The following is an 11985-nucleotide window of genomic DNA, read 5'->3' on the forward strand; positions in this document are numbered from 1 at the left end:
TATACTCTAGATAAAAAAAAAAAAAAAAATTAAAACTCAGCCACCTCATGGCCTATGGGGTGGTCGGCGAGCCACCCTAGAGACCACCCCAAGTGGGGGAGGGGTGGCCAGCCAACCAGCCCTTCAATTGTTTTTTTTTTTTTATAAACAATTAATTTTTTATTTCATATGTGATATAATCTAGTGTAGTTAAGCTTTCCTTTTCTTTCTTTCTTTCTAAAAAAAAAAAAAAAAAAAAACTTAAGTTTGGTAAGTTTAGCTTATGTGTCAACTTCTGATTGGTTGCACAAAACTCACATTTTGTGCATTCTCCCTATATAAGTTATTCTCTCACTATAAATATAATTGACCTTTGCTCAATTATGCAAGGCAGGACAATAACATATTCAGTTTTTCTATATGATATTAGAGCCATAATGACTAACGTCAGTTCTCTTCCGCAATCCATTTCCATGGCAACCACTCCCGTTATGACCTTCACCCACTATCAAACCCTGCCACTTGCTTCACCAACTTCAATTCCGTCAAGCTCACACAAGATAACTACCCAACTTGGTTGCCTCAAATTATTCTCACCTTTGAGGTGGGAACCTCTTCAGTTATGTTGATGGGTCATTCCTATGGCGACCTCAAACCATTACCAATGAAAGAGATGGAGTTTCCTCCATTCAACCCACTCGAGGATACGTGTACTGGAAAATGCAAGATCAACTCATCCTTAGGGCCATCAATTATGCCATATTAAAGAAAATGATCTCTCATATCACCAGATGCACTACCTCTAGACAAGCTTGGACCACATTGGAGACCCTATTCACGTCTCATTCTAGGGCACGCACCTTCCATGTGCACCTTCAACTTGCCACATTGAAGAAAGGAAACTCCTCAATTGCCAATTATTTCCAAAAATTTCAAGCCCTTGTTGATGCCTTGGCTGTTGTGGATCAACCTATTAATGAATTTGAGAAGCAATCTTTTTGTTCGCTAATCTTGGTTCTAAATATGACCCTTGATGCAGCCTGACTAAGTGGAAGCGATTAAAAGAATACAAGAATAAGGATAAATAATTCTTAAATCTTGAGTCTATCAAGGATCTGAAAATTCTTCTCAAAACTATAGAGTCTATCTAAGTTTTCAAGAAAAATATGAAGAAAACTCCTTTGAGTAATTCTTGTTAAAAGAAAACTGATCAAATAACATAAACTGTCTTTTCAAGATGCTATAATCATATATTTATAGCCCCAATACTCCTAATACTAATAAAGGACGGAATTAGAGCTCCAACAACCCTAATCCTAGCAAAACAAGTAAACTAAGTCGGTTTAAAGCAAATAACAACGAAAAATTAACATAAAATTCCCCGAGTGCGCTCGATCGCAGGTATAGTGTGATCGATCGCATTACTAGGGACTTGTGCGCTTGAACATGCGCTCGTTCGTAGGCTCGGTCGCAGTTCCAGGGACTTGTGCGCTTGATCATGCGTTTAATCGCAGAGGCAGGGGGTATCTGTCGCAGTTCCAGGGACTATCTTCTCCATATCAGGTGTACTACGCTCGATCGCAATTAAAGTGCAATCGATCGCAGTTCCAGGGACTACTTCCTTTGCAGCGCAAGTCTGGGATCGTGTCACCATCTTCCGGGGCGTCTTCACACATTCATCCATTCAGGTCTTCCTCATATACTCCTAGGCATTACAGTCTACATCATCCTCCCCAGGTTGAACAGAATTCGGCCTCGAATTCGCATCTCCTCCGATGAATCTTCCATAAATGGCACAAGATGCTTGATATTAAAAACATCGAACGTCTTGATATGGCTGGGCAATTTCAGCTGATAAACATTGGGGTTGATCTTCTTCATAATCTCCACTGGACCAATCTTGCGAGCCGCTAATTTATTGTACTCACCAATACGAAATCTATCTTTGGTTAGCACCACCCATACAAAATCACTGATAAGCGCCAAATGTTGCACATTCAAACCCCTTAATTTGCATATGTTAATTCCTTAGCGTTGTTATTTGTTTGATTTTGTTTTGTTTTTGTGTTTCCAGGTTATAAATAAAGATGCAATTAATTCCATTCATTTTGGGCTTAAAAGCACACTTTGAGAAGACCTAGAAGATATGATTAAGCTTAACCAATCATGGTTAAGTTTAATCAAATAAAGGAAGGGATTAATTCGGAATTTCTCAAATTGGAGTCAAAATCGGATTGGATTCAATTTTGGATTCTGCATACGTCTCGGTATTTTGGCCATAACTTTCAGTTAAAATATCCGATTGAGGTGATTCAAGCGGCAGTGGAAAGCTAACTCAAATTTCTACAAATCATTGTGAAATAGAATTTTCCTAATTCGGAGCTCCGCAATGCCAAAATCGCCCCGCAAGATAGGAACGCAATTCTGGGCGAATCCTATTCCGATTTGGACTTAGGTTTTCTTTATCCTAATTGGACTTGGACTTAAATCTCCGAAATTTCTAGGTTTCCTAGGGCTTCTAGGACTGGCTTGCTCTCTATAAATAGACCCTTAACCTTCAAGAGAAGGTGTGCTTAGTTTTAGATACAAAAATCTTCTTGGAGGCTTGACAAGTTGAAGAGGAGATAATCCATGGCAAGAGGCCATCCTAGCACCCCTATGAGCGGCTAAACCCCTTTGTGGGGTATTGATGAAACCCTATCCAAGCACAATGGTTTGATTGTATTAATTGCTAGATTTTCAATTTATGCATGTTGATTGTATAACTATGAGGATTGCTACAATTGATTTATGTTCTTCATATTAAATGCAATTGTTCTTAAATTTCAAAATCAATATTTGTGAAATTCTTCTCTTGTCTTAGAAAGTATTTTACTTTTATTGATCTCAAATCATTCTTGTTTTCTGTGATTATGAGAATGATGGTTATACAATGGGTTTAATTGACATATGATCAATAGGATTTGATAGGCCATGCCTAGGGAAGACGGATTGTACTACACCCTAGTTTAGTGTAATTTAGGTAGACAGTCCGTGCCAACCGAAGATGGGTTACACTTATTCATTGATTGTGTGTATCCTGTTAAAGAATTTGATAATTTATACCTAGGGAAGACGGGTCGTACCGCATCTTAGTGGTTAGGTGGACGATCCGTGCCAACCGAAGATAGATTATGCTTATTCTTTAATAAGGTAGTTTCTTGTTTATTTATAACATGCATAGAATGAATTTCTGGGATTAATTATGATTAGCCATTGTTGTGCGGATAGAGGTGAAGTCAATACCCTACTCTCTCTCTCATCTATTTACTCTTTTTATTTCCGTTTATTTTATGAACATTAAATTCACACAAACAAATCATTCTCTTTTAGTTAAGTTAATTTTAATCTTTCGAATTTTGATAATTAAACCCCTGCAGTCCTTGAGGTTCGACACCCTCTCTATAGCCGTATCCTACAAAGATTCGTCCTATTACGAGTGGTTATTTTTATAATTGATATTTTTGGGCACAAAAATACCATATCAATCACCTTCTTCAAATTCCAAAGCACGCCGCTTCTTGTCTGCATCTGCCTTGTACTTTGCCGTGGATTCTTCTAGGTTCTTGATGGTTAACTTGTGGCCCTTTTTGTATATGTGCAATAAGGTTCTCCGCCTTGGTGTGTATTCGCTTGAAATCAGGGAGAGGTGCTAAATCTAATGGTGCCCGAGGATTACTCCTATAGATAATGGTGAACGGACTAAGGCCGGTGCTCCAGTTGATGGATCAATTGTAGGCAAACTAAGGTTGGTACAACTGCTGGTCCCATGACTTGAGGTGCTGACCCACTAAGCTTCGAAGCAACGCTCCCAATGGCCGATTAACAACTTTTGTTTGCCCGTCTGTTTGTGGATGGTAAGCGCTACTGAAATCAAGTTTCATGTGAGATAACTGCCACAAGCACCGCCAAAAGTGGCTAAGGAATCGCGTGTCGCGGTCGGAAACTATGGGCAATGGAAGGCCGTGGAGGCGGTATACTTCTCAAAAATATAATTGCGCCACGTTCACGGCATCGGCAATCTTTTCACACGCAATAAAATGAACCATCTTAGAAAATCGACCAACTACTACAAAGATGGAATCATTACCTTTTTGGGTCCGAGGTAAACCCAACACAAAGTTCATGCTCACGTTAGTCCATGGACCCTCCAGAATAGGCGGTGGCATATATAAACCGGCATTTGTAACCACTCCTTTTGATACTTGGCACACCCTACAACAGCGCACCAACTCCTCCATCTCCTTTCTCATGCTTGGCCAATAAAACTTCTTCGCCACCAACTGGAAAGTTTTGTCCCGCCCCATGTGCCCTTCATTGTGGCACTCTTGAATAATCTGTAACTGAAGACTACCCTCGGGGATGCATAGCTGAGTGCCCTTGAAGAGGAACCCATTATGCAGCCCAAAATCACTTCGATTTCCCAACAACACATCATCAACAATAGGGCCAAAAAGAGGCTCGGTCGATAAAGAATCATTTGAAAGGTCAAAACCAATTACCTCATTTGCCATGGTGGTCAAGAGTGTCGACTTCCGGCTAAGGGCATTGGCCACTTTGTTCAAAGCTCTCGACTTGTGTTTGATGGTGAAAGAGAATTGTTGTACATTTGCAGCCCATTTTGCATGCCGAGAGGAGAGTTTATCTTGACTATTGAGGTGCTTCAACGCCTCATGATCTGAGTACAAGATAAAATCATTGTAGGCAAGGTAGGAACTCCAATGCCTCAATGATTGCACCAATGCGTAAAACTCCACGTCGTAGGTGCTATAATTGAGCCTTGAGCCACTCAACTTTTCACTAAAGAATGCCACCGGTCTTCCCCCTTGACTCAAAACCGCTCCAATGCTAACTTTGGAAGCGTCACAATGCAACTCAAATGGCAATTCAAAATCCAGAAGGACAAGTAGCGGGGCCGTCAACAACTTGATTTTCATCAACTCAAATGCTACGGTAGCCGCCTCACTCCAAGAGAATTTCCCTGCCTTCATGCACTCCATGATAGGTGCCATGATGGTGCTAAAATTATGATTGAAACGCCTATAAAAGGAACCCAATCCATGGAAACTCCTTACCTCGTGTAATGTCGTAGGAATGGACCAATCCCGAACGGCCACCACTTTTGCTTCGTCCACTGCCAACCCGTCTTTAGACACCACATAGCCAAGCAAAAGCACCGAATCTGTCATGAATGAGCACTTGGCCGGTGATGCGTAGAATTGCTATTTCCGGAGCACTTGAAGTACTTCCCTCACATGTTGAATGCGTGTTTCTCTAGGGCTGTAAATGAGTGTGTCATCAAAGTATACTACGACAAACCTCTCTATAAAAGGCCGAAAAGCTTGGTTCATCACTCTCATGAATGTGCTAGGTGCATTAGATAATCCGAACGGCATCACCAACCATTCAAAGAGTCTCTCTCGCGTTTTAAACGTTGTTTTCCACTCATCACTTGGTCGCACCTGAATTTGATGATACCCACTCCTTAGGTCTAGCTTGGTAAATATTGTTGCCCCGTTCAATAGATCTAACAAATCATCCAACCAGGGAATAGGGAACCGATATCTCACGGTGATCTTGTTGATGGCCCTACTATCCACGCACATCCTCCATGAACCATCCTTTTTAAGAGTGAGTAAAGCCAGTACCACACATGGACTCAAGCTCTCTCGAATGTGTCTTTTAGATAATAACCTCTCAACTTGTCGTCTTAACTCTTCATGCTTTTTGGGGCTCATGCGATAGTGTGGTCTATTAGGTAGACTCGATCCTGGCACCAAGTTAATTTGGTGTTATATGTCATGAAGAGGAGGTAGCTCATCAGATAATTCAACCAGAAATACATCTGCAAAGTCTTCTACTAACCATTTGGCTTCTTCCGGTACCTCTTCTATCTTCTTGCCTTCTTTACCCACTAGTAGATACCCACAATCCGCTTCTAACATCTTCTTAATGAACTCATGTCTGGCCAACAAAGTTTGACCTGTCCCGGTTGAAGGTTTGGGCCCTTCTCCAGGATCAGGTAGGAGAGTGAGCTTCACATTGTCCACCAAAAAACTGTATGTATTCTTCCTTCCGTCATGATGCGCATTCCTATCAAATTGCCATGGCCTCCCGAATAGTATATGGCATGCATCCATCGCCACCACATCACACCACACCTTATCCTTATATCTCTTCCCAATTGAAAAATTCACAAGGAAACGTTTAGATACAATTACTTCATTCCCTTTCTTGAGCCACTCCAAGTGATATGGTGTATGGTGCTTCTCTGTTGCAAGGCCCAACTTCTAAACCGCTTCTTCATCCACGACGTTCTCACAGCTGCCCCCATCAATAACAAGTTTGCACCATTTTCCTCCAACCGTGCAAATTGTGTGGAAAAGATTATGGCGCTGCCCATCGTCCCCCTCCACCTTCCGAGGTGTATAACATATCCTCCTATTGATCAGTCGTAAATTGTTGTTGCGAAGTTACTAGGGTGCATAGCATACTCTCCAGGTTATCCAGCTTTGACTCTTGCTCTTGATTTGCAAATGAATACAAATGACAAGTTTCAGTAGAATGATCAGAATGAGAACATATGGCACATACTTGGAGTTGGGTGGCTGGCTGAATGGGAGAGATGTTCTGAGTAGTCATAGAGTTTACAATCATATTTAATGTCTTCTGCATCGCAGCCATCTGATGATAGAACTGCGAATATGATTGATGATGAAGTTCATTAAATTGTGGAGCATGATTTCTAGGAGCTTGAGCTTGCCATGAGAAATTTGACTATTGGCTTCAGGTTGGGTTGCAGGAATCAAGATAGTTGTCGTTCCCCGGTCTAGAGAACGATGTGTTCTTATGTCCATCAATTTTGTTAGAAATTTGTCTCATTGTAAAACATTCTCTAACATGGTGATAAGGGTCATGGCATAATGAACATAGTCTATGGGGTGTCGGAATGTCTCCCCACATGTTTGAAATTAAAAATAAAAGAACAAAAAGTTAAAATTAAAAGGGAAAATAAAAACAAAATTAAAAATAAAACTTACGAAGATGCAGACTCAACTAACCTTGCATGAAATAAAAGAAAAAAAAAATCAGATCTATAATTAGTGCAGTAACTGTGCTGCTGTTCGGGTGTGCGATTGATCGCACCGTGAGGTGCGCTCGATCGCACTGGATGGGCGCTTGATCGCACCTCTAGAGGCAAAACAGTACCTGCGGAAAAACTTAGAAAAAGAGAAAAAAATTAAAACAAAATAAATTAAGGAAAATAATTCCAAACAAAATCAAACAATCCCCGACAACGGTGCCAAAAACTTGTTGTGCCAAATACTACCTAAACTAATAGATAATATTTAGTATGTTTTATTCGCAAGTGCATAAGATCAAACAATAATATAGTGCAACAAGTATGAGATCGATCCCACGAGGATTGTTGATTTTATTTAGAATTGAATAAAAGTATCAAATTGTCACTAAATTGATATTATGAAAAAGAAATAAAAAGATATAAAGATAAATGAAAGGCATGGTATTAATATCCACCACTAATCATATTTAGATAATATAACAATATGCCAATGATCCAATCATATTATGAATACCTACTGTTTGCCAACCTAAGGATATGGGTGTCTACTCCTTAAGTTATTGATTTCCCTAAGCAACAAATTAGGCATGGGTGTCTACTAAGTCGTTCTTTAAGAAAGCATAAAACTGTGAAAATCGACAAACACATAAGGCCTAGGGCATGGGTATCTACTCCTGGTTCCCCATGTTGATTACCAAAGAACCCAGTGTGGATTTCTTTTGTTACTCTTCTTAAACCTAAGACTAGATCATCCAAATTGATTTAATTAACTAATCCATACCACATGCATATAATGGCCAATCATATACATATAAGGAATTCAAGAAAACAGGAGTTAATCAAGTTAAGCAACACAATATAATTATCACAAAGGTGCCAATATTGAAATATTAAGTAAACATAATTATGGCTTCAATTTAGCCCTCCTTAAAAGTTAGTTACACATATTTAAAATAAAACTAAAAAGAAAAGAGAAAGAAAGAACCGAAAACCACTCCTAGAAGTAGCCTCCAATTCCTCTCTCCAAAGTTGTATCTATTCCCAGATTCCTATTCTAAAGGTTTAGAGGTCTTATTTATAAGCTTAGGAATACTTTAGAAAACCTAAAAACCCTAGTAAAATCATAGGGTTTAGTCCTAGTGCAACTAGGACTAGAAAAACCCTAATATGGAAACAAAGGGAGTATGGCCGTAGCTTCTGGAATTCTCCAACGCACGGGTGCGCTCGATCGTTGCCCGTGTGCGCTCGATCGCATCGTTGTGATCAATCGTATGCCTTCTGCGCTCGATCGTAATGCGATCGAGTTTTCTTTTGTGCGCACAAGCGCACACCTCGCTCTTCACGTCTGGACCTCTCTAGAAGTGCGCTCGATCGCAGGGGACGATCGCACTACCAAAATGCTTTTGCTTGCTTCAAGTCTTCTAGCTTTTTTCCAATTTTATCCTTTAAGTCCGATACTTCTAGGAATGCTTTCTTTTCTTCCAAAGACCTATAAAACAAAGAAAATATAAAAAGAAAGTAAAATCGCACAAACTAACAACACTAAGGAAACATATAAGTTTAACGGCTAAAATATGAATATTTTGGCACTTAACAGACTTTCACCAATAGGCTGGTGTGGATTACACCGAAACATACAAACTAGTTGTTAAACCAACAATGATACGCTTGGTTTTATCTATTGCCATTTCATTTGGATGGTCCATAAGGCAAATTAATATACAAAATGTCTTTCTATAGGAAACTTATTTGAAGAGATTTATATGTCTCAACTTTTGGAGTTTTCTCATCCCCAATATTAGAATCATGTGTGTCGGATTCAAAAGGCTCTCTATGGCTTAAAACAAGCCCCTCGAGCCCGATTCTCTAAATTGAGCAACAAACTACTAACCCTTGGTTTTTTGGCTTCTAAATTTGACACTTCCCTCTTTGTGTACAAACTACCTTATTCATCATGTATGTACTAATTTACGTTCACGATATTATAATCACTAGCCCAGACTTAATTAGCTGCCATTGATGAACTTTTACTTCAACTGGAAATTGAATTTGCTATTAAGAACCTGGGAGACTTGAACTTTTTCTTAGGCATTGAAGTTACTAAAGACAATGATGCTATACTCCTATCTCAATGCCGATATATACTAGACATCGTCAAACGCACCAACACGTCTGATGCCAAACCAAGTAGCACTCCAATGTCTACTTCCACTCACTTGTATGCGTTTGAAAGATAAACTTTAGTGATCCTACTCTCTATCACATCACAATCAGTGCACTTCAATATTTATCAATTACTCGACCAGATATTGCATTCACTATCAATTATCTTTCCCAGTTCATATATATATTTCCTTCTCTTGCTCAATCATGACTTTTAATATAGATTCTGATAGATGCATTGGATTCAAGCAAAGCATCACAAAGATCAAAGACACCCAACAAACACTGCCACCACCACTACCCCAAGAAGATAAATAAGAGAAAGATATCTTTAAGAGAAAGCACTTGAGCCTCCACTTTGACTCTAAGAAGTCCAAGTATTCTTCCATTACAAAGTATTTGAATCATCATGCAAGGAAATCAAGAATTGGGTTTTGCTTTTGGTGCTCAAGAAAGTCAAGATGTAGTACCCCCCAAGTTTAATTAACTGCTAATTAACCCGAATGTTACAATTAACCTTACTTAGCAAGTTTTGTAGCTAAAGAGCTTGGGTATTTTAATTTATTTTTCGTAAACAGACAATCAATCATGCATGCCACAAATATAACTAGATTTTCCTTGATGTTCTTGATGGGGATTGAAAGTTTGTGTGATTTTGTTTGGCCTATACCCATTGACTCATGTGGCCGTGACCTTGCCTTGCCCAAAATTTTCACAAACATCAAGTGTTTGTAAAATGCTTAAATAAAAACCCCCTTTGTAAAAAATTTCCATTTTTCACTGTTGGGTTGTTCACTCAATTGGGATACCTAAGGGAAGACTTGTGTGGCAGTGGCCATTCCCATTATTTTTTACGACCATCCAACAAGGTTGCCATTGTTAGGCCTTACACATGTACCACGAGATCGATCCTCCAAGTCAAAAACTAACCTAGAGGTCCTTTCGAGTCTTAGAAACTCCCTCTAAGCCTTTCAAAGTTAATATCCACTAACCCTAGGGTCCAAAATGCGTTGTCTCTTAACTAGGGTTAGATCTAGGGTATTACATCCAACCCTTCCAAGATGGATTCCAGGCTATTTCAACGCACTGTTTTGTTAGTTTTTAGGTCATAGGTCAGTGTTTCTGGTCCAAAAGAGTTGTCTAACACTAGGGTTTTTGCAAATAATCATATTGGTGAGTTCAAGGTCGATGTTGAGGATTTTTCCTATGACTCAGGTTAATGAATCTCGCATGGATATTGTTATCTCTATGGCATGATTTTAACATATTATGTTGTTATGAATGAAAGCATGCATTGCTTTTATTTGCACGAATTATACTTTATGAATATGCGGAATATTTGCTTTGTGCATATAAGATAATTGTGTTTATGAGAGATGATGAGATTGTATAAGTATTTTATCATGCATGGATATAAAGAAAGTTCATATAAGTTGCATTGTATGACATGACATTGTGTCATGGGCTACTATTATAGAGTCAATGCCCTATGGTCCAATTTATTTTTTTGTTTTTGTCATTAGATCCAAGAGGATAACTAAGTGACTAACGCAACCATGTATGCATGATGGTCACGACCATACGAAATTTTAGCAGCGTGGGCTACCCACGATTGAAATTGGTCTGGCTGTTTTATGATAACCACTAATTTGTGCACATCGGAGCACATGTGTTGTACCATAGGTTCTTTCGAGAACAAGTAAAACCTATTGGGAAAAGTTAAGGGCCGGAATATACGATATTGAGTTGAGTTATAATGATCATAATTAATCATGTTCTTATATCTATATTACATTGCATAATTCTTATATGATATCAATTATCTTAAAGGATGATATATTTTAATGTGCAAAAATATGTTTATAAAACTATAAGTTCACATAATGGATAATTGCCTTACATGTAATTTTTAACATGTTTGGAGTTTCTTTTCTTATCAATGATTTGAGGATATTTTGAGAATTGTAGCGTTTTGGTTTTTAAGTTATTTATTATGAGAGATTTAGTATTTTGTTTTGGATAGTTAATGATTAATTGACTTATTTAGATACGCTATCTTGTATTAAGTTACAATTATTTCCGATTTTTATTCTATAAAGAGTTAACTAGTTAGATAGATTCCTTGAGACTTATTTACGTCGTGAATAGGTCTAGGGAGGTGCATCGAGTTAACCACAAGTTAGTTGATTATCAGGGGCGTTATAAGTGGGGTCCTCGCAGGCCAACATCTCTTGCAGTATGATGAGTCACATAGGAATAGCTCCACCTCTACAATGATTGTGAGGGTAGAGGAGTCCTTCACGACCCACTCCAACACGGGAGAGGATGGATCGCGAGGGACTCTCCCACCCTTGCGATGACCTTTATGGGGTGGGGTTCCCTACGAACCACGTTTGCGAAGGTGGGATTGGATTGCCAAGAATGCCACTACGTCATATGAAGGGATTTTCCCCCACCACCACTTTTTTTTTTTTCTTTGTTAAAGGATATGTTGATATGATTGCTGTGAACCGGTTTTATGAGATAAGTTAGGCCCACAAATTTCTTCATGGTATCAGAACCTACCACAGGACGAATGAGGCTCACACTACTTACCCCGTGACAAGGACCAGGAAAAATACTCGCCTGCAAGTAAGAGAGGGTGTTGAAGAATGATCCCACATTGCCTGTGCACAAGATCTTGGGTATGTTTATAAGGAATTGACAACTCTCTCTTATCA

This window comes from Corylus avellana, chromosome ca5 (assembly GCF_901000735.1).
Source record: "Corylus avellana chromosome ca5, CavTom2PMs-1.0".
NCBI lineage: Eukaryota > Viridiplantae > Streptophyta > Magnoliopsida > Fagales > Betulaceae > Corylus > Corylus avellana.